Source organism: Mus pahari, chromosome 12, assembly GCF_900095145.1.
Source record: "Mus pahari chromosome 12, PAHARI_EIJ_v1.1, whole genome shotgun sequence".
NCBI lineage: Eukaryota > Metazoa > Chordata > Mammalia > Rodentia > Muridae > Mus > Mus pahari.
Window position 1 is genome coordinate 67485382 of NC_034601.1, and position 27152 is coordinate 67512533.

The 27152-nt window shown below is 36.8% G+C and overlaps 1 protein-coding gene across 1 annotated transcript in view; it reads right to left on the reverse strand.

Annotated features, from left to right (window-relative positions):
• The window catches only part of Robo2 (roundabout guidance receptor 2), a 1496637-nt gene extending 1471760 nt beyond the window's left edge, over window positions 1–24877 (reverse strand). The window contains exon 1 of the mRNA XM_029544828.1: window positions 24646–24877. The gene's annotated coding sequence lies outside the window, so the exon portion shown is untranslated. The remainder of the gene's footprint in view (window positions 1–24645) is intronic.
• Between the last annotated feature and the right edge of the window lie 2275 nt (window positions 24878–27152).

The following is a 27152-nucleotide window of genomic DNA, read 5'->3' on the forward strand; positions in this document are numbered from 1 at the left end:
ATATATATATATATATATATATATATATATATATATATATATTTATCTGGGTTTCAGGAAGTCTCATAAGTTCATCAAAACCCCTCAAAATATTCTCAAGTTTTAAGTGGCAGTTTTATTACATTATGCCTTTAATGAAATAAAAACTAATCATAAAAGGCAAAACTTGTACATGTTATTATAAATTAGAATAAAAGTATAAAAATTAGTAAATGCTATATTTCTAATTTAAACATATAATATATAGGTAATATATTGATACATATACAACAACTAGCTTAACATGAACAAATATATTTGAATGTTCATTTGGATGCTTTTTTCCAATCTTGATAAATGAAATCATTGAAATGACCATCAAAAAGATATTATATACTCGCGCATTTGAATAATCCATAATGGTGAATAAATTTTGAGCTATATGTGCCAATATGGCTAAATGCTGATAATGTAAATATGAAGAAATGTATTCAATCCCCATACTGTACATACGATAAACATAAATCAGTATGATAAGCATGACAAACATTTTACAACCAAGATTAGGAATCACATGGTTACAGTTAATTAGTTATGCAAAAGAATTCTAAAATGGAGACTATTATTATTATAATGCTTTAGATATGAAATATCCCTCCAGTATGGGAACGTCTCAGTCATTAGATGGTAAAAAGGACTGAGAGGTGAACAGGTCATAGGAACCTAACTATCTATTGATGACTTTGCAAATGGGCTGTTAGAAGTTAGAACCTTGCTAGATAAAGTAGATGCATGCCTTTGATGTATTCATTTGGTCCCCATATAATTCCTTACCTTTTGACTCCCATCATCCCTCTTGGGTGCCATAATATGAGCAGTGTTCTTTAGCAATCGACTGAAATCTCAGAAACTAAGCCAAACCAATCATGATGATTTCAAAATGATTTGTTCAAGGATTCTGCCACAACAACGAGTGAATAATGCCAATCCCAAATTGCCACTTGATTAATTTATAAAATTTGGGGCCAAGGAAAATAAAGTTAGTATTTTAAAAAATATTTGTTCAAACTACAATATAATCACAGCTCCTCTGAAGCTTTTTCTCTTCTCTTTTTCCTTGATCAAGAAAGTCATGTCTTTGTTTGGGAGCCTACTCATGTTAGACTCACAATAGCAGAGCTAAACGGAGGATGCACAAGCCATGTAACATGATGTCCTCCCCTTAAACAGAGAACCTAGAAATGGCATTTCTTCGTCAATGTGTCATATCAAAACACTGAAGACAATGTCAGACTTAATAGTAATAGAAATATAGATAGGTTTTAGATTATTTTTGCTGTCTTACATTTTACTCCTCAGAGATGTAATCATTTTTCAACTGAGAAGACTGAGGCTTAGAAAAATGCACAATTCCCTATTCTTGGGATGTGTCCTTGTAACTTCAGAGTCTATGCTCTGCACAAATGCTCATTGGGCTGGGATTGAGTTCTGGATGGTCCTAATGTGCTCCATTACTCCTCTAAAGATGATGCTGAGACAAGGAAAAGGCTGTCCAGGATCTATATCCACAGTCACTCAATGCCTAATGGATACCTTCTAATTCCAAATAACTAAAGCCTAAGCAATTAGATGCTCACAATAATTCTTAACATTGCAAGTTATTTCCAAAGTGAATTCTATGTTTCAGGGAAATTCCTAAAATACTACTCCCAAAGTATTTACTAGCATTGGTGACTGAACATTAAAGATAAATGCAGTGTCTGGTAATATGCTTAAAGGGCAAGAAGCAAAGTAAGGCATTCTGGGTAAGGATTAATTATGCATTTTTTTCCAGTGGCATTTCCTGGGAAAATGAAAAAAAATATTTTTTCATTCCAGATGGGACACAGAAAACTGATGGAAGAGAAAACTCTGCTCTGGTGCAGGTTGGTGATTCAAGGTGTTTATTGGGGGTATGTTCAATAGATGTATGTATATAAAAGCAGGTGCAACTGTGGAAAGCCTGTCTGTCCCAGATGCATTCTGAAGCCCCCCACCCCCCCATTACATGCAGGTAGGTCCTCTAGAAAGTCTCCTCCAGGATCGTTTGATTGTTCTTAAAATCCTGGAGGACCTCCGTGAATCTTTTAAGTTCCTGAGCTGCTTGATGTATAAATGACTTCAGCTCCCTGTATGAAGTTACTTAGCCCTCAAAGAAGAAAATTTTAATTCCTAATAAAATAGCTACATTACAGTGATATACAAATGTATGCCTGTCTGCTTATATGTGCGTTTTGAGAATTTGTTCACATTTTAACACTATGTAACATTTTTAGCATACATCACAGTTTGAAAATTTGTAACACAATGTTTTAATAACCCATAATAAAGTAGTTTCTAAAATTATTTCATATAATAGTTCCACAATGAACTTTTAGGAAAATTTACTATACACATTATATCCTTAACTTCTGAAAACTTATACATAGTAGTCGTTTTAGAATGCATAATTTTACAGTTTCATATAGTACCATTTGAAAGGCCCTACAAGTATCTACAGGAAAAACTGGCATGTAAAATACCAACTACACTATATATTTTAGTAAAAATGTTAAAGAGCAAATGGCTTTCATCATATGTTCATAATGAAGAGAAAATGAAGCCTTACTCCCTAAATTGATGTTTGTTGAAAAATAAATATTTCCCAAATGCCAAGTAATATAATGCATTGTCTATATGCTGTCCTTGACATGCTGTGATCTTGAAACCTACTAGTTTTCTTCATAACATTGACATTAACAACATTCTTCATGCAATAGAAAGTCAGTGTATTTATTATTTTATGAAACTCAAACAAAAAATATAGAAAGAAGTATTCTGAATGAACCCCAAAATAAAGTAACATTTACCACTTACAGCAAAGATATGCCATCAATTATTTCAATCTTTTGTAAACATTCTTTTTAGAAATTTGAAAATAAAAATTAGGTAGAGAAAATTCATTATTTTCTCCATTCCTGTTGCTCTTTAAAGACTGGAATAACTCATAACTTATTCACAGTTGCACTCTCTATATCCTCTGTCGATGGATCTGATTGTTGCCGGGACTACTCAGGCAGAGTTCATTACGTCTTTTCCTTGTAATGAATATATTCATATCTTATTTTAAGGGTGTCCAACTTGGTCTTTTCAATGAAGAGATAGTAGATCTTAACAGAGGATTTTAATTATATTTTATCATGTACAATAAAAAATAGTTTGGTTTTGTTATGATGATTAAGCAAGGAATTCTATGAGATAGAGTCATAGGTCATCCTCAAAACTAAAAGACAATGTTAAAGTGAAGCTTCCCTCACTATCTAAGCTTTTACTCTCTGTAAGATCATGAAAGGTCTTCTAATGACAATGTACAATTGACAAAAATGTAATGTAGTAATGTGAGCTGAAGACCTGTAATAGGCTCTGATTTATGTTGTGTTAAGCAATGGCCACTTCCTGCCCCTACTTTATTCTTTGGGTTTTGGCTTTAAAGGGTTGCTCAGAAAGGCTGTATAATTATGAGTCCACTGAGTAGAAAGACAAAACAGCCTGGAATCTCAGCACATCCCATAGTTCTCTAGCTGGAGACACATTTTGGTGAACATGCCTGACACCAAGATGAAGGTTTAGAGACCAATATGAGGATTAGCCAATTGGTGGTAGACTGAAGATCAAGGGGTTACTTGCAGATAGAACCCTGAGCATATTTGACATTGATTTCTTTCTTTCTTTCTTTCTTTCTTTCTTTCTTTCTTTCTTTCTTTCTTTCTTTCTTTCTTTCTTTCTTTCTTTCTTTCTTTCTTTCTTTTTTAAAGAAGAGGAAGCCACCACTTGTTTTCATGATTGGTGTTCCCCAGCTACTTCATTCAAGACTGTCCTACCTGCTCTCTGGATGTAAAGGAGCGTTCCCCAGGTGGCAGGATTGTCTGCTCCATCAGATAGAGCCATAAGCTGGAGAAGGTTTGAGAACGATCAATTATTCAGCCACTCGGCAAAACCTTTTAAAACCAAATCCAAATCCAAATGACATCAGGAAGAAAGCGTTGCTTTCACATCTTCAATTTCTTTTCTCAGAATGTTCTAGAGGCACAATGTAAACCAGAAACAATGGAGCAGGACCTATTATAATAGCCACTTCCTGATTTCATTTTCTTTACTCCAGTTAACAGACCTTAAATCCAGCCTGGGTGTGGTATAATGTCTACAAATGAGAAGAGGAGAGGGGGACAATTTGGGGACTGGGTCTCAGGGTGGGACTGGGAAGAGAGGAGAGAGAGGAGCTAAAAAGTAAATAAATACATTCATGGAGAAAAAAACCCAAGTTATTCTTTCAAACTTGCTGCCTCATTGTCCCATAGACAGGATGGCTCCAGATAGCCTCCAGCACCAGCTTTAGCAGGCTCTCTTTAGAAGCCTTTCTTTGTATGGATCCTGCCTTGCAAAGCTTCCTCTTGGCATCAGGCCTGTTCACCAAAGTGTCTCCAGCAAGAGCTGACCTATACTTACACAGCCTTCCTGAACAACCCTTTAAAACCAAAGCCTAAGAATCAAATGAGAGCAGAAGGTAGCCATTGCTCATAAGCCTTCTATTCTTCTTCTCAGATTATTATAGGGACACAACATAAACCAGAAACAATGTAGCAGAACTTATCCCAGTCCTTCAGTTCCTACTAATCACAATGATTTTTTCCCCCCAATGGTACATTCTCATACAATCATGCAGTGAATAATAATTTAGGTTAGATTCTGAGACTTCATTTCAACATTCCCCGTAAGTATATGTATAACTTTAGTTTTGAAAGGAGTTTTTTGAAACCAGTAAGTTCTTATCAACACAATTTAAGGCAATCAAAACTATAGCTGATATGTTAGAGTGATGACCAAATTGAATGCAATGTAACATTGTATCAAAGCTGTATGTGCTGTTGGAGTACTTAGAATGATTTTTGTTTTTTCAAGAAGGTAAAATTTATTTGTTTAGGTTGCGATATCAGTGGAGGCCAATGGTTTGTTGTTTTTTTTTAAAGGACTCTGGCGATGACAGCATTTTTGAAGGCTGATACTATTTAAATTACTTTTACAAATTAATACAACTAATTCAGGCTATGTGGTGGTACATGCCTTTAATCCTAGCACTCTGAAGGCAGATATTTAAGTTCATGTCCAATCTGGTCTACATGACATTTCAAGAGTACACAGAGAAACTGTCTCAAAATCAATAACGACAAGAAGAACTACAATAACAATAAAAGTGAAATAAATATTATTAAAGATTAGTTATATGTTTTAAGCATGTGTTTATGTGCGTGCACATGTATGTATGGGCAATACATATATGCATGCCATATTAGACAAGTGGAGAGTTGAGAAAAATCTATGAAAGTCATTGTATTCTTCAATTGTGTGAATTCGGGAATAGAACCCATTCGGTTAGATGACAGGTGCCATTTATATATTGGTCCATCTTGCTGACCCACTTTTTTTTTTTTTTTGACAATTAATTCAAATTACCATCACAAGCTCCAAAGCACACAAACTCCTCTACAGTTCAGTGAAGTAAGATATCATATGTCAATTTGCACCACTAACAACCAAGTGTCATGAGTTTGGCAAAGGAGCTCATTTCAGTCAGTTATCCTGGTACTCAAAGACAGAGGCAGAAATACCAGCCTTGGCTACATAGTACCTCTCAAGATACCCTGGGTTATGAGTACTCATCTCAAAACTTTAAACAAAATAGATTCATGAATGAATGAATGAATGAATGAATTAAACACCAGGCATTATTAAATGTGGTATGGTTTTGGATTGCTGTTTGTATGTTTGCTCCCTCAAGTGTCCATACTCAGGTGCAGTCAGGTAAAATCTTAATTAGTCAGATAAGGCTAGAGCTTGAGATTGGGCAGTAGAAAGAGGGGGCGGAGCTGAAAGTTTTAGAGAGAGAAGAGACTGGGGACAGAGAAAAAATGGAGGAAGAAGATAAATCAGAACCACATGGCCCAAAAGAGCCATAGGTAGCTATGAATTATCATGGAAGGGCAATAGAGTAATGTAGGGTACATTTGCCCCATCTAGATATACAGCTTGTATTTATATCGATTGAGTTTTGAATTCTTTCTATGGGCATTTTGGGGGTTGAGGATTTACTGTTATAAATCTGGCTGATAAATTACAAGCTCCTGGAGTTTTCATTTTACAGGGTTATGAGGATTGGTACAAGTGATTTTCTTCTGGCTAGCCACAGGGGGCAGTTGGCTTGGGAAGATCCGGGTAGTTCAGGAGCTGACTAGTCACAGGAACTATGGGGTCAGATGAGACCGCCAATGCAGGCACATAGCTGGCTTTAGCGTGGATTGATTTGTTTTATAACTATACACTACATGGTATTATTCATGTTTACTTCTCACATATAGTGTCCTGGTACCATGCTGAGTAATTCAATACATCTGAAAAAAAAGGAATCTTGTATATCACTGAAGACATGCTAAATGAGAACCTTTAGGAGAAAGCCTTGAAGTCTGTACTATAATGACTCCAGTAGATGGTAACTATCCAGTCTTAAGTTGGGAATAATTTCAGTCACCAAACCCATACACTATTGCACATGCCAGAAAGATTCTACTGAAGGGACCCTGATATAGTGGCCTCTTATGAGGCTATGCCAGTGCCTGGCAAACACAGAAGTGGATGCTCACAGTCAGCTATTGGATGGAACACAGGGCCCCCAATGGAGGAGCTAGAAAAAGTACCCAAGGAGCTGAAGGGAGCTGCAACCCTGTAGGTACAACAGCAATATGAACTAACCAGTACCCCTAGAGCTTGTGTCTCTAGCTGCAAGTGTAGCAGAAGATGGCCTAATGGGCCATCATTGGGAAGAGAGGCCCCTTGGTCTTGCAAACTTCATAGGACCCAGTACAGGAGAATGCCAGGGCCAAGAAGTGGGAGTGGGTGGGTAGAGGAACAGGGCGGGGGGGGAGGGTATAGGGGACAATCGGGATAGAATTTGAAATGTATATGAAGAAAATATCTAGTAAAAAAAGACATCAATCACAAAAACTTTAAAAAATTTACAAAAAAAGTCTATGTAGGTACATAAAACCTAGGAACAGACAGATTTTAGAGAAACAGTCCTAATGAAAGAAAGATCTTCAGTGCCAGATAACCTGAAATCATGAAGTGTTACATCTCTGTAATGCTAACAGAGGCGACACTCAAGTTCTGTAGACTATGGGTGCCTCAAGACTTTCAAGAGAAACAAAGTGACGTGTGTGTGTGTGTGTGTGTGTGTGTGTGTGTGTGTGTACGTGTGTGCACGCGCATGCAAGTGGTGTGTGTGTGAATGCATGCGTGCGTGTGTGCGTGCGTAAGTGGTATGTATGTGCATGTGCGTGTGCGTGTGCGTGTGTGTGTGTGTGTGTGTGTGTGTGTGTGTGTGTGTGTGTAATTCTGTGAATTCTCTGAAATAACATAAAACACTGTCCATCCATCCTGATGCCCAAAAAGAGCAATTGGAGCTCCCTTCAGGCCACCCCCTCCCCAGTATCTAATTCTTATAAGACTTCTTAAGGAGAATTATGAGCTGATAAAAGGTTGTGACAGTTCTCTTTGGGTTTGAGTAGTAGCACATTTTATAGAAAATTAAGAATTAAAGGAGGCGGTGGTAAAATGAGCCAAAGTAGAGTAAGCAAAGGAAATGCTAGGTTCACTGCAGATATTTGAGACCAAACTAAGTGAGAAGATCATGTATGTGCCTGAATCTGGAATATTTCATACATGTACTCAAATTTATATTTTCACCACCTAGGAGAAAGAATCAGAAATGATGCAAAAGCTTGTGGATTATTTATCCTGAAGGTTGGTAGTGCTTCTGAGTGAACTCCTAAATCCTGAGGCAGAATCTCGCTGCAATATCTGGTTTGGTGCAAACCTAGGATTGGCAGAGGAAAGGCTGGGTCGTATACCTAGAAACCGCCAGCTTCTTAGAGAAAGCACCTACACAGAAGGATAATTATAAAGTAATCATAATAACATCAAGATTTAAAAGTTGAGTAGTGGGGACAGAAATACAACTAATTTGGTTTAATAATAGTAGAGAATAAAGCTCAATGTGTTTTCAAATAAGTACTAAAGTTGAATGCCACACTTGGAGTACTTAAAAACGTGTGTCAGGAAGGCAGAAGAGCTCAGATGGATTCTCTTAACAGAGCAGACACTAGAACTGTCAGAGAATCTTCATAAAGAGAACTATACAAATGAACAGATCAATGCAATCGACCTGGAAGAGAAGCGACAAACAGAAAGTTGGGGTTCTCTTTCTATCTTGGTATTAAGGCTGGTAAAGAAGTATCTTAGACTTAACCTTGAGAGAAGCAAGTAGACGGGAGGAAAGAATACAGGGGCTAGAAGTAAGGAAGCCATCTGAAGGGAGAAGCACCATTGTCGTGGGCTTTGCCTAAGGAAGGATATTCACCTCAAGAATGAGGACTGGGTGTGGCTGAAGGAAACTTTGATCAGAAATCTAAGTTTTAAAATAAATGACAAGAGTGAGAAAAGTATACTCTGGACAGCGGCAATTAAAATGGCATGGCCAGTTCTCAGGGCATTTGAGTGGTGAAGGACTCCAGCGTGTGAGGAGATGAAGAAGCATAATCATGTGTTATTACTATCGGGTGGCTGTTGAATTTAGCTGATCTTCATATTTAAAAATGTTTTAAATGTAAAGGTGATGTACTGTGACTCAATTTCCTGGACCCAAAAGGTATTCTTAAATGATTAATGAGAAATTTGAAAAAAATATGATCATTCATTTACTGTTATATTTTTTCAACTTCCTTCAAAGATCTAGTCAAATGTATCAGTTCTTGGGGCCTCTGAGTTACGCTGTTTCTCAAATATTGAAATAACTAATAAACAAGTTAATCCTAAAATATATGCTCTTAGTGAAAACAAGGGTTATTAATAGGATTTACATATATGAAATTCTTTTCAGACAGTTTTAATGGAGGCTCTATATTTTTTGGGGGGGGGGGTCTGGTGCAGGGCATTTGCAGTGTGGCCCTAATGATTGGGAACTTACTATGTAGACCTGGCTGGCCTGGAACTCACAGAGATCTTTTGCATCCCAAGTTCTGGGATTAAAGACAGATATTTCCGTATCTGGTTAGGAAATAACTTCAAGAGACTTTTAGAGCAAGATTGTAGAAAACATAATTTTAATCTGTGAATCTGGAGACATTAAGCAGGAAATCAGCAAGACATCATAAAGACTGCCGCAGTTAATATAGGTTGTGAAGTTCTGCTATCAACTGCAGCTGGTTCCATTTCAGATACCAAGGGAGTTTTGAGGAATTAATTCATCCCCTGCTCAATCTGTTATTTTTCTGGATAAAAATCCTATTACCCACAGATTTAATGATCACTGTGTGAGAAGAAATACTTGTTTTCTTATGAAAAATTTGCAGAAGAAAGGGAAACTCAAAATCAAATATTACTATATGCAAATATATCTATCAAACTGTTTTAAATTTCATCATCCACATAGACACACACACACACACACACACACACACATACACATATACACACACGAGTCCATTCTTATACAATACGTTACAACCATTCTTTCTTCCCTTTCCTCCCTCCAAATATTCCCATATATCCTACCCACTCTGACAATTTCATAGACTCTTCTTCTGTTAATTATTATTGTATATATTTATGTATATAAGTGTATGTTTCTACATATAACCTGTTTGGTCCACATCAAATGGAAATTTTATTAGTTTTACAAAAACATAATACTAATTTAGTCTTGATACAGTAAGAAATCTTAAGTAAATTGAAGCTTTCAAACTCTTTTAATTCTGTAACTTGGATTTTTTTTTCAGATAGCATCAGTTTTTAAAATTATAGTCCCTTCCAGCTTACCTATTACCATAGCAGCATGCTCCCTCTGATTCCATCTCAATTCATGCTAAGCAGGATGACAAATAATATATAGAAACTGGGTATAAAAGGTGGAAAATGTCTCTTTTGGATTAGAGGTGTAATTACCTTAGTGGTAAAGGGCTTGGCTATGATAAACATACTTTAGGTTCAATTCATGTACCTGCTACTAATAATACATGAGTAAATGCATAAATACACAAAATTTAAAAAATTCACATATTCTAGATTTCAATTCAAATAACTGAAGCTACTCTCAGAGCACCAGTTATCATTGGGGCCATTGGTTAAATAAATACAGAATATTCACAAACTTCTCAAACTAAGTCTACCAGTGCCTTTATGTTCTCAGGATAATTATAGGATACACAGGCAATCTTTTTTCCATCACACAAGCCCCATATAGTCAGAAGAAACATTTAAAGTTTTTATTACCCTCTCCAAAGACAATTTCTGTTAATGTTCAACCTATTTGCATAATTATCTCTCATAAAATAAAACTGTTAATTACTCCTCGATTCTCCTTTCTCTAAGGAAAAGGATATTTGGAAAAAACAAATCGCCAATAGTTTCCAGAACAGCAAACTTAAGTTTTTACCTTGTAGGAAAAGAAAAGCCAAAGTATGTTATTTTCTCCCAGAAACTTAGCATGAAGTGTAGCTTAAAGCAACACATTAAAATAAAAAATGGATATAAGAAGTCCAAAATGGGTTAGTTAGGCTAAAACTGAGTTACCACCAGGTTTGAAACACCTTTCAAGGCTGCAGGGTGAGAATCCTGTCTGTTCTTGTCTTTGGCTGCTTCTAGACAGTCTATGTACCTCTCCGTTTGTCCACCCAAGCCTTCCTTAGCATCTCCTGTCAGGGCTGACCTTTGGATGGCTGCAGGTCACCTGTGCCTCCACTATACTCACCAAGACGATTCCACCTTAGGGGAATTTAACTGTTACTGCACCCTAAACCTTACATGCTTAATGCCAGGCTTTGGGGCAGCTGTGTGCGTGTCTCTTAACAGACTCACTATTTTATCACATACTTTTTAAGTGAGGGAAATGGGACAGTATGCTCTAGGCTGTGTACGGCAGTGAAATGACTCAATTTTTAATGATTTCCTAAAATTACTTGATCAGGATTAGAGTCCGATTTATTAAAGGCGACTTTGGTATATTCTATGAAAAAAAAAATAGGTTTGTCAACCCTTTTTGTTTGCTGTCCTTTCGGCTTGTCAGTGCATCACACACTCATTGCAGAGTCTTTAGAGATACTGTATATTCAAAGGCTGCCTAGACAATGCAAAGTGAAATGAAGTTGCTATTCTTCAGGTTTCCGCATTCCTGTGCATCACCCCCTCACCAGTAACACATGTCACAAAACCCATGCAGAAAGCCTGGATGCTCCAGTGCTTAGCATGAGCCTCCATCCCCATCACTAGGTCTAGGGGGGGCATTTAAACGCTTAGCTTCAGTTACTTGTTTTTTCCCCCAGCCTCTCCTAATTCTCCTTCCCTGTGCTGGTTGACATTTATAACACCCTCATCATCACTACATTGTATGCCAACACACTTTTGCTTCCTGATCCTAGTTATTTTCCCCGGGGCCATTTTTTTTTTTTTTTTCCTCAGCAGGACTCCAAACTTCATGCACTGGTAACCTCACCTGCTCAGGATCTGTCTGAAGTTAGGAATTTAGTATCTTCCAACTTCGAGTCTCACTTGGATTTCACAGTTAAGCAAAGACCCCCTTGGAGCAAATGGCAGCATGTCTGCCCCTAGGGAAAAAGAATCTAAGTAATGTACAGAAGCACATTTGGGAGCACAATTGACTTTTATGTACCGAAGCCAGATGCATTTCATTCCTATGCATGCTGAGGGAAGCAAGTTCATCTCATATATCAGAATAAGCATCTGTTCCACTAAATCGCACGGCCGGATATTCATTATGCTTAGGCAACAAAACACTTAAGGAAATAAAATCTCTCTCCAATAAAAAAAAAAAAAAGGTACATCAAAAGATTTTCTTTTTATAAAAAGTATCTTAACCAGTTAATCTCTGAACAGGAAATACAAAGAAACAAAAATGTTTCTTAAAATATAATTTCTGCTCAGATAACTAAGCAAAGTCTAGGATAAAATTTAGGTAAAGGGCTGTGTACAGTGTTGATAACTGAAAAGTTATTTATCAGGAATATGTGTTGAGAGGCTTGAATGTACAGGTGGCATGTGAAAGCTCATAAAGAAAAAAGCAGTTTTATAGGCATGCATATTAAACATATGCATATGCTATTAAATTCCTATTCTTTAGCACTTCAGAAACAAAAAATAAAACATACAATTGTCTATCCGGCCATGTGGGTGCCTTGTTCTTTAAAAATGATGCTCAATGATGAGTTAAAAGTCCAGGACAGACTCATAAATGACTTAATAATCACATTTCAGAGAAAACCCCTATAATTAGAGAAAACTGTTTCATAGTTCCCTGTGTCTATTTGTAGCATAAACAAATATAACATTTTAAATATGAATAGCTCTCATTAATGGTATTCTTTGTTGTTCTTGCATTTTGTTTAGGAATCCAAATTCTAATGCATTATTACAAGACCAGGACTTGAACCAAAGTCATTCTGTGTGAGCACTCTACCAATGACCTGTAGCCTAGTTCTTTTCACTTTCCTTTATTGTTTTTGTTGGTTTATGTCTTAATTCAATTTTATTTTTTCAATTAGCTTGCCAAGTAGCAAGTGTTCTTCTGGGATACTCTTACATACTAAGTTTTTTTCCCCTTCCCATGACTTATATCCCTTGCCTCTCTGCTCCACATCTTTATTTATGTCGTTCACCCTTGTTTACTCTTCCACTTTTATACCTCTGTTCTCTACTATTAAGCTTCACACTCTGCCAGTGAAAATCTCTCCACTTGTACTGCTTTCTGATTTCCTGGCTTCTATATACATTCATTCTCACAAAGATACAAAAAAAAAATCAGGAGATTCCTAAAACATACAATATAACATATATAAAATTTTTAAATGAAGTCACTATATAATGGGGAAGACATTATCTTACTTAGACATCGTATGCTGCCAAATAAAACCCACATTACCAAGAATAGTTTACATCTTTTTGAGTTACTGAAACAAGTGTGATTATAGACACCCCTGCCTCAAATACTACAGACTATTCGATACCCATCATAAGTTGTTAAACCCCTAGGGCTGATAACACTGCATATATGTATGGCATAGAATATGGAGAAATCTAGGGGTACTTCGCTGGATGTTTCACCTCTAGTAGCTACGATTCATGGTGCTAGAAGGTGCTAGACACGCTATTACAGAAGAAAAGTAAGCACCAACCTTGCTCAGCTACAAATATTGCAGGTTATAATAACAATGTCAGGAAGATATGTCCACAGGTGCAAAAGTGGCATGAAAGATATGGAAGTGACCCACCACGTTTTTTTCTATCTATGGACCATTCCATGAGATGGAACACATATCTCATATTGTCTTATGTGGTCAAGAACCTGAGACTAAATAGATTAAAGTTCCAGAGGACAGGAGAGCTATTACTACTATCATTCTTCTAAGTGAAAAAACAATAAAAATAACTTTTACTAACACCATTACGCCCCACGAACAATATATCAATCTACCGTCAGTAGAGAAGCCTTTTCTTACAGTAGAAAGTCATTAATATGGAGACACACAGCTGAACAAGTTGCAGAGAGAAGAGTCTTTATGGAGTGTCTTTGTCAGAGACTTCACGCTAAGACGGAGTGATCAAGAGGTGATGAAATGGATTAAGAGCTAAGAGTGATTGAGGACAGCAAGGAATTTCCAGACAAGAGAGTAGGTAAACATATGAACTTAGAGATTCTATGTCAGTATGCACAATACTTGCACAAGCTCATGCTAGACCTAAATCCCATCAAGAAAGAAGGGGGTAAGGGGATACCCTAACCAAGAAGCTACTCAAAGATGATAGTTTCTGGGGGAGGGAAAGTCAATTTTCAATAGATTGATCTACCAGCTACACTCTAGGATAGGCCCTATGTTCAGGCCAATACAAGTCAGACCCCATGTTTTTAGTGGCTTTTTCCTTTTACTATTTGTTTGTATGTTTGCTTTTGTTTTCATATCAAGGGAAATCCTTTTCATTCCTTAAATAATGAGTTATTTTTATTCAGATTTTTCATACAATATATGTTTATGATGTTTCCCTTGTCCCAATTCCTCTAAGAGCCTTTTACATTTATTTTATTTATTTTTTTTCTCCTCGAAACAGGGTTTCTCTGTGTAGCCCTGGCTGTCCTGGAACTCACTCTGTAGACCAGACCGGCCTCGAACTCAGAAATCTGCCTGCCTCTGCCTCCCAAGTGCTGGGATTAAAGGTGTGCAGCACAACTGCCTGGTGCCTTTTACATTTATATTCACAAAATTTCTCTCTCTCCATATATTACTTATATACACATACACTGAAGAAAAAGAAAATAAACAGAAATTATATGAAGTTAAATGGGAATGGATGTGGAAGGATGTCTCAGAAAAACTGGGGAATTAGAAAGAATATGATAGAAAGAATATGATTTTCATACTATATTGTATGAAAATCTCAAAGAATAATCTCAAAGAATAAATGAAGAGGGGGGCAATTTTTCAATTGGCAATTCTTGCATGTCTTTATTACTAAGATTTAAAAGGTTCATCTCACCCCTATTGGTGTAAATAACATTTGTCAATGGTTTATTGTTCTTGGTACTTTAAAATGTTTACTTGATACATGTGTTATGGAGTTCACATTTATACAGTAACATGTCACCAGTTTTGCTGTTAACCAAAGGTCATGAAAAGGAAACTAGTGATTTATTCTAGGTGCTAGGACAGAAGATAAAATAATGACTTAGCTTATCTATACTTCACTAATAACTTAGTTATGGTTCTTCCCTATCAGTGAACCTGGGTAGCTGTGACAGGTGATGGATNTTTAGCCAGATAATTACTCCTAATTGATATGCATGTAAACATTCGCTGTTGTAAACTTCTATTTCAATTTATGATTTGATTTTATGTGTGAATTTGTGATGAACTTTTTGACATGTGATTATGAATCCTGATAGATGTATAAGTGCTGAGGACAAAGAAGAACTGAGCCAAAGAGAACTTTTTGAACAGAACACTTCTTAGACAAAGAGAAGAATTTTCCCTACCCCCTTTTTTTATTCGTTCATTTTTCCCGTTTTCTTAGAGAACTTTCTGCAACTTAGTAACAGATGCTATAATAACTTTTCAGTGTCCCCTTTTCTTCCTGTGACTCCTACTAGCAGGCTGAAAGTCAGAGCAGCAGAGTTCCTGCTGAGATAGAACAAAGACCACATTACTTAATCACCATCCCTCCTGCTATTAGGCTACAGGTGTAAAAGGCCTGTCAGCAGCCTTTCACCCTCAGAAAGAAAGTTATGTCAGCAGCTTTTCACCCTCAGAAAGCGCAAGAAAGTTTTGAGGACCTTTTGGAAGTTATCATCAGCATTTCAAAGTACAGTTAGAGAGTTAGAACATCTGGAGACCCTCAGTCCTTAAAGCCACACCAGAGGCCCCCTCTGTGTCTCATCTCAACCCACTCCAGGCTGGGAGGCTCCCTGCACAAAACACCCTTTAGCAAGTGGTCATGTACACAGATGTGTGGCTGTTCACGAAATATGAAATGTTGTGACGTTTGCGGGCTCTTAAGAGTTCGCCCTCATGACAAGAACAATAGACCACCAGAGCTAGGAGAAAAGATGATGCAGAACATATAAGATGAAATGGACAGAGGAAGAAAAAATTCCTCATTTTTTCTTTGCTGCTGAAGTGCACTTAGAAAATAAAAATCCAACAAAACTGATAATAAAAAATTTATCTCAAGAGTATTCTGAAGTACCATTATCTCATTTGGAGCCACACACTCTTTCATGTCTCATATATACACATAGATATAGATATAGGTATATTACTTCTATCAAATCCTGCCTAAGTGCTACACCAATACGAACCCATGCCTTAGTCAGGATTCGTATTCCTGCAAAAAACATCATGACCAAGAAGTATGTTGGGGAGGAAAGGGTTTATTCAGCTTACATTTCCACATTGCTGTTCCTTACCAAATGAAATCAGGACAGGGATTCACAAAGGACAGGAACTTGGAGGCAGGAGCTGATGCAGAGGCCAAGGAAAAATTCTGCTTACTGGATTGCTTCCCTTGGCTTGTTCAGCTTGCTTTCTTATGGTTCCCAGGACTCCCAGCCCATAGATGGCATCACCCACAATGGGCCCTCCCACCTTAGATAACTAATTGAGAAAATGCCTTATAGCTGGATCTCATGGAGGCATTTCCTCAAGGGAGGCTCCTTTCTCTGTGCTAACTCCAGCTCGTGTCAAGTTGACACATAAAACCAGCCAGTAAAACCCACTAAGTATGCTTCTAATCAGAATGCAGAGCAGATAAGCTTTGTGTATATGAGTTCCATAGCCATTCTAAAATGCATTCATTCCCATTCCTAATTCTGAATTCACAATGCTTAAATCATAAGATCTATCTCAAATATTTTAGAATATTGTATTAAATAAATCATCCTGTATTAAATAGTGCTTCATTCCAACAATGTGGTCTCATCAATTTCTCCATGTGCTTGCAAAAGTCTCTTTGCAGTGTACTGATCAACTATTTTATAATAATTTACCCCAATTACATTTCCCACGTCTCTGCTATTCCTTTTTATAGAATCCTTGCAAGTTGGGTTCTGATTGATTGAAAATATGTTTTACTCTTGCCCTTTAAAAAGTCGCTACGCTACTTCCTTTTACAAAATGTATAATGATAACATCCAGTCAGTCTTATGATTTACTAGAGAAAAAATTAATAACAGCATCACTTGCTACAAATACTACCCTCGATGTAGGGTATGGATAATGAGTGAGAGACAGTTGGTGGCATGAGCAACAAGAGGAAGATCACCATCAGCTCTCCACTTGGAGACATGTCCACACACACTTCCTTCCGCAACTGAAGTAACACCATATGTTCTCAGTGAAGTGGGCGGTGAGAGTGACAGTTGGCCTGCTAAAGAGGGCCATGTGTACAGGCAGCCTACCACCATCCTTACTGATGATGGCTGAAGTATTTGTTCATCAGAATAACATGGCTGGAGGAGTAGCTTCCACAGCGCTACAGTTTCTGCAACTCTGGGGCTGGGAGATAAAATTATACAGGAAATTTTTGTAACTTTATCAATAGAAATTACTTAAACATCACCCACATTCCATAGTCCGACCTTATCTTCCCTCAACAAGTATATCCTTGTGATTATGTATTTGCTAAGAGATTTCTGTCTCTTATCAAAATGATGATTAAGGATCAACTTTCTTTAATTCCATGCTATAGCAAATGTCTTTTATCTTGAGTTCAATATTCGAAATATTTCTCATGCCATAAGAAATAAGTATGAAAAGAAATTAAAATAGCTTATAATTTTTGGATATTAGAATTTCTAGAAAGCAAGGAGATAGTGTAATGTGGTAATCTAATGTAAAACTACTATTAAAGTTAAAAGACAAAAATATAGGTGTATTGTCGTAATTATAATAGTTTTGTATCCGAACATAAATTTTCTATGTAATTTTCACCACTTCAAATATAGTTCATTTGTTCTACTGGTCATAGAATTTATTGTCTGAAGGTCAGTCCTACCACTGTGATCAGATAAGATAATTTACTTTGCTCTTAATGGTTTCTTTTTAACAAATGACAAAGCTTTTAAGAAGGATGATGCTATTTGCACAGCAACCATAAAGCATGTCACATCTATTTACAATATAATTTTAAGAAAAATGAATGACAAACTTGTGAGGAAACATGAATTCATTTGCATTCAATTAATCCGAGTAGGGCATTTTCAAGTTCATTTTGAGAACAATAGCACAGAAGAAAAAGTGCATCCATCTTACACAATGGTCCTCTGTGGGGTTATAGGAGTATTTGAAAGGATGACATGATTATCGTTAAATACAATTCACATGGCCATAAAACTCATCAGAAAATATACTCACTGAGTTAATGTGTGAAATGAACTAATTATTATTGCTCAACTCCAGAAATCCTTTGAGGTCTGGATTCTATGAAGTTTAAAAGACAAAACAAACTTTTGTGGTAATGATGCAGGTATAGCATGGAAAGAGTAAAGCTTTATAAATAAATAAGGACAACAGGATACTTGGTAATATATAGCTAAGTAATTTAGATGTTAACATAATTAATGAGATTAGTTATTAAATTGGCTGTTTGATTGCAAATATTAAGTATTCACTTGATAAAGTTATGAATATGTAATTGATAAGTAACAATTGTTACTAGAAAACTTAAACATTAATATATTCAAAAAAGATCTAAAACTTTTATTATTCCTGATATATTATTTTTCCATAGGAAGCAATTAATTTGGAGGCTTGAGGCTAAAAGGATATCAGTAGAATCAGTGGCAGATTAAACAGATGTCCTCAATGATTATTTCAATTATTTAATCTCAACATGAGTCAGTTGCTCTACTAGATTATTTAGGTGACCAAACATGCAATCCAGAATTCTAATTGCAGAAATGAGAGCTTATAACCTCTATAACCACCTGTAATTCTATCCTGAATGAATCCATCACCTTCCTGGGGCCTTTGTATTTGTGTGCACTTGAACATGCTTCTCCCCCTCCCCCCTTTCACACACACACACACACACACACACACACACGCACGCACAAGTAAATAGCATTTAAAAATAAATAACAAAATAAACTGTAGAGAGCAAGTATGACTTTGGAATTCTGATTTTTACAATCTAAAGACAGTGAATTTCAGTTTGTGACAACTTGTCACAGCAACAGTGAAAAGCCAAGACATCATCATGTGAGTAGAAGCAATAAATATCATCCTAACAAATTTAAGAAAATACTCAAGGACAGTTGAGAGGGAGTGATAGATCAGAAACAAGACTTCCCTTGGAAGGGTATTTTGTCTTTCTTATTTATCCTCTGAGCTGCAGTTTTATAAGTGCCATTCATTGTCTAGTCAATAGGAATATATACATTTATAGTTCAGAATGAAAATTTTCCTTCTCTGTAACCCCTTTTCAGTTACCCAATAACCACTACATACCTGATGGAGGAACATCTTCATGTAACTATTCTTATGAACAGAGTAATTGCTGACCAGAAATGTTATGTCTGAAATGAAATCCTTTTAACCCAGACAATGTGAATGAGAGTCAAGTATTTTTCAAGAAGACCAATTACATATCCATAAGGAACTTAATGTGGGCCAGGGAGATGGCTAAACATGCAAAGGCACCCGAGTCTCAGATGTTGCTTTATGATTCTGTGCTCAGTAGACACAAAAACTTTCAAAGCATAATTTTCAAGACATGTCCATTTCTTCCTACTTGTTCAAACTAAATCATTAATCCAGTATCCATTATTTTTTTGTTAAATAGTCGAAATCCAGACATGAATTATACTACCACAAATAGAATCTTATGCGAACAGAAAAAGAAATTCTCATATAATTGCTGAACAAATGCCAGTAGAAAATTCCTAATGGTGAAGAGAAAAAGAGAGCATTTCTCTTGTTTAATAAATGTTTGTCCTTCTACTGATACTGTCCTGCATCCGGCAATTATTCCCTGGTACTACATAATAATGAAAATCACTGTCAAAATACTTATTTTAATGTTATGTAGTGTCTTGTTTATAAAATACCAGAATAATAGTAGAAGATGAGTGTAGGTATATGCAAGGATGACTCTGAATTTGAGGATGAAAATAATTGTAAAGTACCTCTCCAAAATCATGGATGAAAGCAGGAAAAATATGTATTAGGTACCATGCTGATGTGCTGAGCCTCTCACAAACATAATTCCACCTGAACACTTTAATATAGAAGCAATCAGCACGTGATGCCAGATAAACATACTATAATTTATTTTTAAATGTTGACTCTTCGTAATGTGTGTGTCTGTGCATGTGTGTTCAGGTACATGCAAGCCATAGCCTGCATAGAAGTGAGGGGACAGTCTCTTTCTCTCCTTTCCCTATAGGTTCCAGGGATTAAATTCTAGTCTTGAAGTTTGCAGGGCAAGTTCTTTTATCTAGGGAGTCATTTTGTCACCTAAACTTAGCAAAGTTCTTATTCAGTCTAAGAAGTTTCACACTTGTTGACTTAGCGTTTACCATTTCTCTGTTCAACCTTAATACTACTCCTCAAGAAAAATATGGTTCGACATGCATAGTCTTTTCAGTGGAAAACTGTGGAGTTCAAGTACGACCTGATTCACCAAGCCACTTTAGATGCATGGTTTGCAATGAGGAGAAAAAAAAAATCAGCAAGCTAAGAGTTACAAAATCGTGCTTTCCAAGAACTACAGTCTAAATGTAATGCATGAGGTCCTGGCTTCAATAACTTAGCATCAACCACACACAAAAGAATAAAAGTATTGGCCAAAGTCAATTTCATAGTTCCTCAAATTTCCCCTATTGTTCCTAATTATTCTGAAATACTGCCTCAAGTATATTCACACAAAGATATCTCACACTGAAAGTGTTTAAGTAATATTTATGATGGTTAACCAACACTATATTTCACAGATTTCCATACTTTTATGCATTCAATACCTTATAATATTTCTTCATGCTTTCAATGCTACTGCAGAGAGGGTTAACGAAACCTCAATTGTACAAAAGCGTGGATCTGAGAACATAGGCCTAATCCTCCTCCATCTCTTTGTCTCTTGTCTAGCTTATTATATTAATGTGATCTATGTGGAAACCACTAGGCTCTTTCTAAAAACAGTGAAAAAATTCAGCTTCAAATTTTCCATGGAAACATTATTCAGTGGGCACAAAAAAAAAAAGAAAAAAAAGAAAAAAGAAAAAAAAAAGAAAAGAAAACTTTGTGTTTTTATCACAAATGTTTGTGCTTCACCTGTCACCATGGCAGGACACACAGTGTTATGAATGTAAGTCAGTCAAATTGAGAGGTGAGAAGTGACTGCAATAGTTTTCTTGGGCCCACAGAACCTTAACAGTCTATATCCAAACTTGTTCACATAGTGCAGCAAGTGAATCAGTATCATTATTTTCTACAGCAACCTTATACCAGATATGGAAATACACACACACACACACACACACACACACACACACACGCACACACACCAAGCTGTCAAGTTCCGTTGTTTTTATTGGGGAGCTCGGGAGCAAATTCTTTATTGGTCCCCAAATTTTCTTTTTGAAATTACACATAATTTCCAATCGTTATGCTAACGGTATGCAGAACAGAGACCACTAGACACTATTAGTTTTATCATGTTAATGTATATGCATATCTCTCTTTTTCAGTTATATTTTAGGTAGATAATTTCTAAATAAAGGTAAACTTCTAAATAAAGACGTACCACTGTCCACAGTCTTTCCTGAAAACTAAACTTATATATTTAGAGTTTCTCCTTTTTTCAAATCTCAGCTAACATGTATCTGAATGAATCACACAGGAACAGAAATAAGTATATGGATTCCTTCTCAGAAATGTTAAATAGTGCTAGCATCCAAATGCCCTACTTGAGATGTTTTACAAAATCTGAGGAAAGATAAGATTTTAAGATTCCAGAAAAAAAAAAAAAAGTTTTAAGTCATCCTGAAAGGATTAGGTCAAATGGCCGCCAGCCAGAGAACTAATTATACTGACTCATTTGAGAATACCTACTCGTGAGTTTGCATGAAATTCTACAATCAGATGCAAAAAAATTGCACAGCCTCTATTTAATCACCACATGTCTATGTATTGAATTTATACTGCTCACAATAATTTTTAAATGAGATTTTAATAAGTTCTCAGACTAATATTCATTATTATTGGCAAACCGGCAAAGTCTTTTATGAGCATGGAATACACCAACAGCTATAACCTTTCTCAAAATTCACTAACTTTCTTACAATTAATATGGAATCTTTTAAGTTAAATATTTCTTTGATCATGTACACGCGCGCGTGCGTGTGTGTGTGTGTGTGTGTGTGTGTGTGTGTACGCAGTCATATATGTGATCTGCAAAGGCCAAAAGAGAGCAATAGATCCCTTTGAAGAGGACTTACAGTGACTGTGAGCAAGCCAAAGTGGATGCTGGGTACTGAACTCTAGTCTTCAAGAACAGAAAGAACTCTTAACCACTGAGCTCCAGCCTATGATATGAAATTTTAGAACGCACACAGATATATACAGAGAGAGAGAGAGAGAGAGAGAGAGAGAGAGAGAGAGAGAGAGAGAGAGAGAGACACTATTACCAGATAGTAAAAATTAAATAAATAAAATGAGGAGTCAACTATATGGGATTTTCATCCCTCTCCTAATAGTTAAAATAAGCTTATTTTGAATCTATTCATATTAGGCACCAAACTACTCACAGTTTATTTTTGATAAACATATGGTCACAATTTAAAAACTCAAGCCATTCTCCTTTAAAAACTAACACTAAATATGCAGCTCCTGCCAATGTCCCTGAGGAATCTCAGGAACAACTCACTCTGAAGGCTGAAGTTTGCTCGCACAGAAAGCTGTATCTGTATTTCGAGTTCACTGTGAGTAGTGTAAACACGTCTACATGTGGGTTGCCTTCTGGATCACAAGACAACCATTGGCCCCATGCATATTCTGAGTAAGTATTGAGACTGCCTTACAATCCACCTCTTTTAAGGGGGACACATGTTGACACTTAGGGACTTTGGAGCAATTTTAAGATGAAAAGCATTGCTATGAGACATACTTCTGTACATTTGTGCTCAAAGTCTTCTCTGTCAAAAGATAAAATCAGTTAAATATCAAGAACACTTGAAAATTGTCTTTCATCCATCATGTTTATAATTTCTTCTGGTGGTAGTCTAAACTAAAACTATGTGTAAATTTTGGGAAAGCTCTAAAATTGAAGTTGAATACATTCCTGCATTAGAACATGGCATTCATTAAACTTAAAACAGTTCATTCCTCCATGACACAGTCCTCACGGTCAAAACTGAACCAATACCTCTGTTTCCCAAAACTTCCACAAGATGGAGAAGCAAGGTATTTGCACTGAAAATTTCTAACTCACATGCAGCCCTGATCCAGGTGACCTTAAGGAGGATGAGCAGAGTACCAAGGCTCTGCATTAGTAAACTCTGGGTGCACCTGTGTGGGTTGTGAAAGTCCTAGAAGTGCTAATGAGTATCAAGTGATCCTTCACAATAGAGAAAGTTTATTAAATACCTGGAAGATATTATAAATCTCACCCCCATGTCTGGAATAAATGAGACAGTTGTATACCTCACTGCTACTAATATTTGTGGTAGCCCACCGAACAAATGAAACATTCATAAACTCTACTGACAGGTCATTCACCACAGGGTACTAATAAATTCTGAATTCAGAAACAGAGGTCCAGGCTATATAACAGAAACAATAATGGGAGTTAAAAAACTAAACCAAAATACACAACCTTCTGTGTCCACAACGATGAGCTATTATTCTTACTGAGCTATGCACCGTCAAAACCAAGTCAACTTTGAAATACCTAAAGAATTCTGCTTTTTCACAAATAAGCATGTTTTGCTACATATGTACTCTCTCTCTCTCTCTCTCTCTCTCTCTCACACACACACACACACACACACACACACACACACACACACACACTACAGGTACAATGAAGCAGGTATAAAATAAACCTATACTGAGGGTAACCGGGAGAATTGCCCATACCAGAAGGAATTCCTAAAAACCCCATCAATCCTTTCCCTGAGACTTTCACAGGATGATAAATCGCCTTCCTTTTCATGTGAACTCACCACTCTTCCTGTAACCAAAGATTTCCAAAGTGAGAGGAAATGCATTCTCAGTAAGACATCCTTTTCAAAGTTATGTTTTCAACTCCACCCTACTCCCCCCCCCTTCAAAAAAGGTACCAATTTTGGAACAGAGAAGATGAAGAGGAGATGGAGTGAATCAATATGGCTTTTAAGCTAAATTGCCATCACATGTGAAGCCTATCTGGGAGCCTGAAGTTCCCTTTAATGAGCTCAAAGAAAGTACAGAAAGGAAAAGGAAAGGAAAAAGAGAACCCAGGTCAATCAACAGAAAGGCAAAGGGAGTAGATTCCTGGACGCAAAGGTAATATTTTCCTGTTGCTTGCACTCAAATATACTTCCCACAGCTTTCCAATCCTATGACTTGACTTGACAAATTAAGCAAGGAGCAAGATAATAGACGGGCAGAATGGGTGGCCAGAATTTTTGTCATAAAAGCTTATTTATCTTATGATACACATACACACACACACACACACACACACACACACACACACACACACACACACACACACACACACACACACACACACACACACACACACACACACACACACACTAAATGCCTACCCTCCTGGACATTTTCCCAAGCCCACTTACTTGAACTGAATTTCATCCAATTTCTGCCTGAAGATCAAAACCACCCCCCTGCCCATCCCTTATCCTCAGCTTCTCTGTCAAGACCAAGTGCGTCCTTGACTTCAGTAAATAAAATCAGCTGTGAAAAAAAGAAAAGAAAAAAGGACCAGCAGGCCCCTAGTTCAAGATCCCTAAAGCATACACCTCTCAGCTTAACTCACCAGGAGTCAGGTCTAGATGGCAGTCTGCTCCGACAGTGACTGACAATCTGCTGAGAAACTCAACTCAGGGCAGCATCCGCCTGAATTAGGAGCGCACTGCAGCTGAACAACACCCCCAGGACCTGATGCTCTGAATGCGCCCAGATTTTTGTTTCTCCACTCCCTGCCCAGAGCACTCCTTCCTTTTCATTCCTCTCCTCCCAGTCTGTCAGCTACCGCGCTCCCTCCTCCCCACGTGAGGCGAGGCGAGCCTGATTTTCTCCGCCTCTCTCCGTGGTTTTAGTGCTCTGTCCGTGGTGCTAAAAGGAAGCTCCGGGCTCCTCCCAGGCTGGAGATGTTCCCAAGATCTGCTTTCTACACACCCTCTAGCTGGAGTCCCCAAAACAGATCTTCAGAAATCCTAGTTGCAGCCACGGGATAGAGGAGCAATTAACTGTAGCCTTGCAGCATCCAAAATTCCTTCAGTCACGCGTGATTGGGCATCTCTGCTTGATCACCAGGAACCACAAACCTCTTCCTAAATATCTCCACAAAACTTCAAGAACCAAAGAAATAAATGAAAACGGTATTCTTTCTCTGGGTTAACAGTAGTTTATACACAGCACTGCAAACTTTGCTAGACTGTAAGGCTGCAAAGTTCAAGGAGAAGTATACATTTCAGAACAGCTGTTGTACTGACATGCGGATTGCACTTTGGACTTGAACCTGAACCCTCTAGCTTCTAATGACTATCCTGCAGATTCCTGGGGGAAATGCTCATTGAGAATCAGGGTCTTCAACTCATGTCTTCATTCAGTTAGCTCTTACAAAATTCAGTAAGGTGGGATTAGCTTCACCACTTTACATTTTTAAAACTATGAATAATAAGCCACTTAACTCAAGGTCAAAGAGACACTTTCAGCCTGTTTAATGTAAATTGGGAGTTTTCACAATCCATATACTGAGCACAATGTTTTCTAGCACCTAGAAAGCACTGACTAGTTGCACTAATAAGGATAATGGAACTACCCACAAATATGTAGCAAGCACAGAATGAATATTCAAAAAACATTGAGGTCTGTGAATAGCAAAGCATACCAAATAACAATCTTCCAAGGGTATGCTAACTGTGTCAAGTACTTATGAAAGTACAGCCAGCCGTCAAAATTACACAAATCATATAATGCTCAAAATATTCATAATCTTTTTCTAGCCACAAGTCAGCTGAGTTACCTCCTCTATAAAGTAACCTGATATACGTTCTTCCAAGATGGCCAGAGTGGACAGAGTCTTGTTGCAGTGCAAAAGGGCTTAGTAAACTATCACATTCATTTCAAGGACTAACGTTGAATAAAATCCAATTCAACTAAAATGTATTACACATTAAAGATCACAGATAAATAAAAATAGCAATGAAGGTAAAGTTTATTCAAACATAAAAAAATAACAGTTAATAAAAGAAGCATTTTGATTGTCTGTCTTTACATATGTACACTTGTACATGCACACACATGTGCGCACACACACTCAAACATACTCATTCTATGTGTAACAAGTGGTATTCCCACTTAACACTCAAAGATGTTATGTGGTTTTTTCTGAACTGGATATTTATTGATTCTGGCATAATAGTAACATAGTAATCTTTCAATATCCAGTACAAATGTAGCTATAAATCTTCTTTTGATTTGCCTAGTCAAAAGATACCTTTTCGGGGTTGGGGATTTAGCTCAGTGGTAGAGAGCTTGCCTAGCAAGTGCAAGGCCCTGGGTTCAGTCCTCAGCTCTGGAGGAAAAAAAAGATACATTTTCAACTTTTGAATATTAATACTCATACTTATTTGAGATGATTTCCCTCAGATGTTTTATACTTCTGTCCACTGGAAAAAATCTCTATAATCACCAATTTAAGAATAGAAATATCATACAAATGTATTATTACTTACAACAACTTAATTATTTCCCTTAAACTTTTATCTATAGATGCAAGTTTCTAAATGGGAGTCATTTTCCCTTTAATTTTTTAACAATAATTATCTTAAGGTCAAGGCTAGATATTGAAGTTTTACTAAATTTCACTTTTATTTCTTAAAATAACAGATTGTTATCAAACAAGATATTTTCTAGTCCCATTGTATGCTTTGATGTGTGCAATAGTGTTTGAACTTGCAATGGCCTGTGAAATCTTGGGGTTCACAGACCAGTTACACAAAACAATTAAAAACCTATTTATTAACTTACAGAATTTGTGCTCATTCTTCTGGGATACATGGAAAATGTTATAATCCCTTATGAACAAAAGCCAAAGAGATGCATGCCTGAAATCATTAATAAGCAACTCCCAGGAGGTTCTCTGTTGAAATAATACATCTCATTATGGAAATAATGAAAGAAAATTATCAACTGTGCAGCTGACCTTTTGGCTTTCTGAACTCTTCTTCCTTAAAGGCAAGACCATGTAACTTTATAGAGTATGAATTTTGCACACTGGCTAACATTTTCACGCACCTGGTTTATTTTCCTACAAAG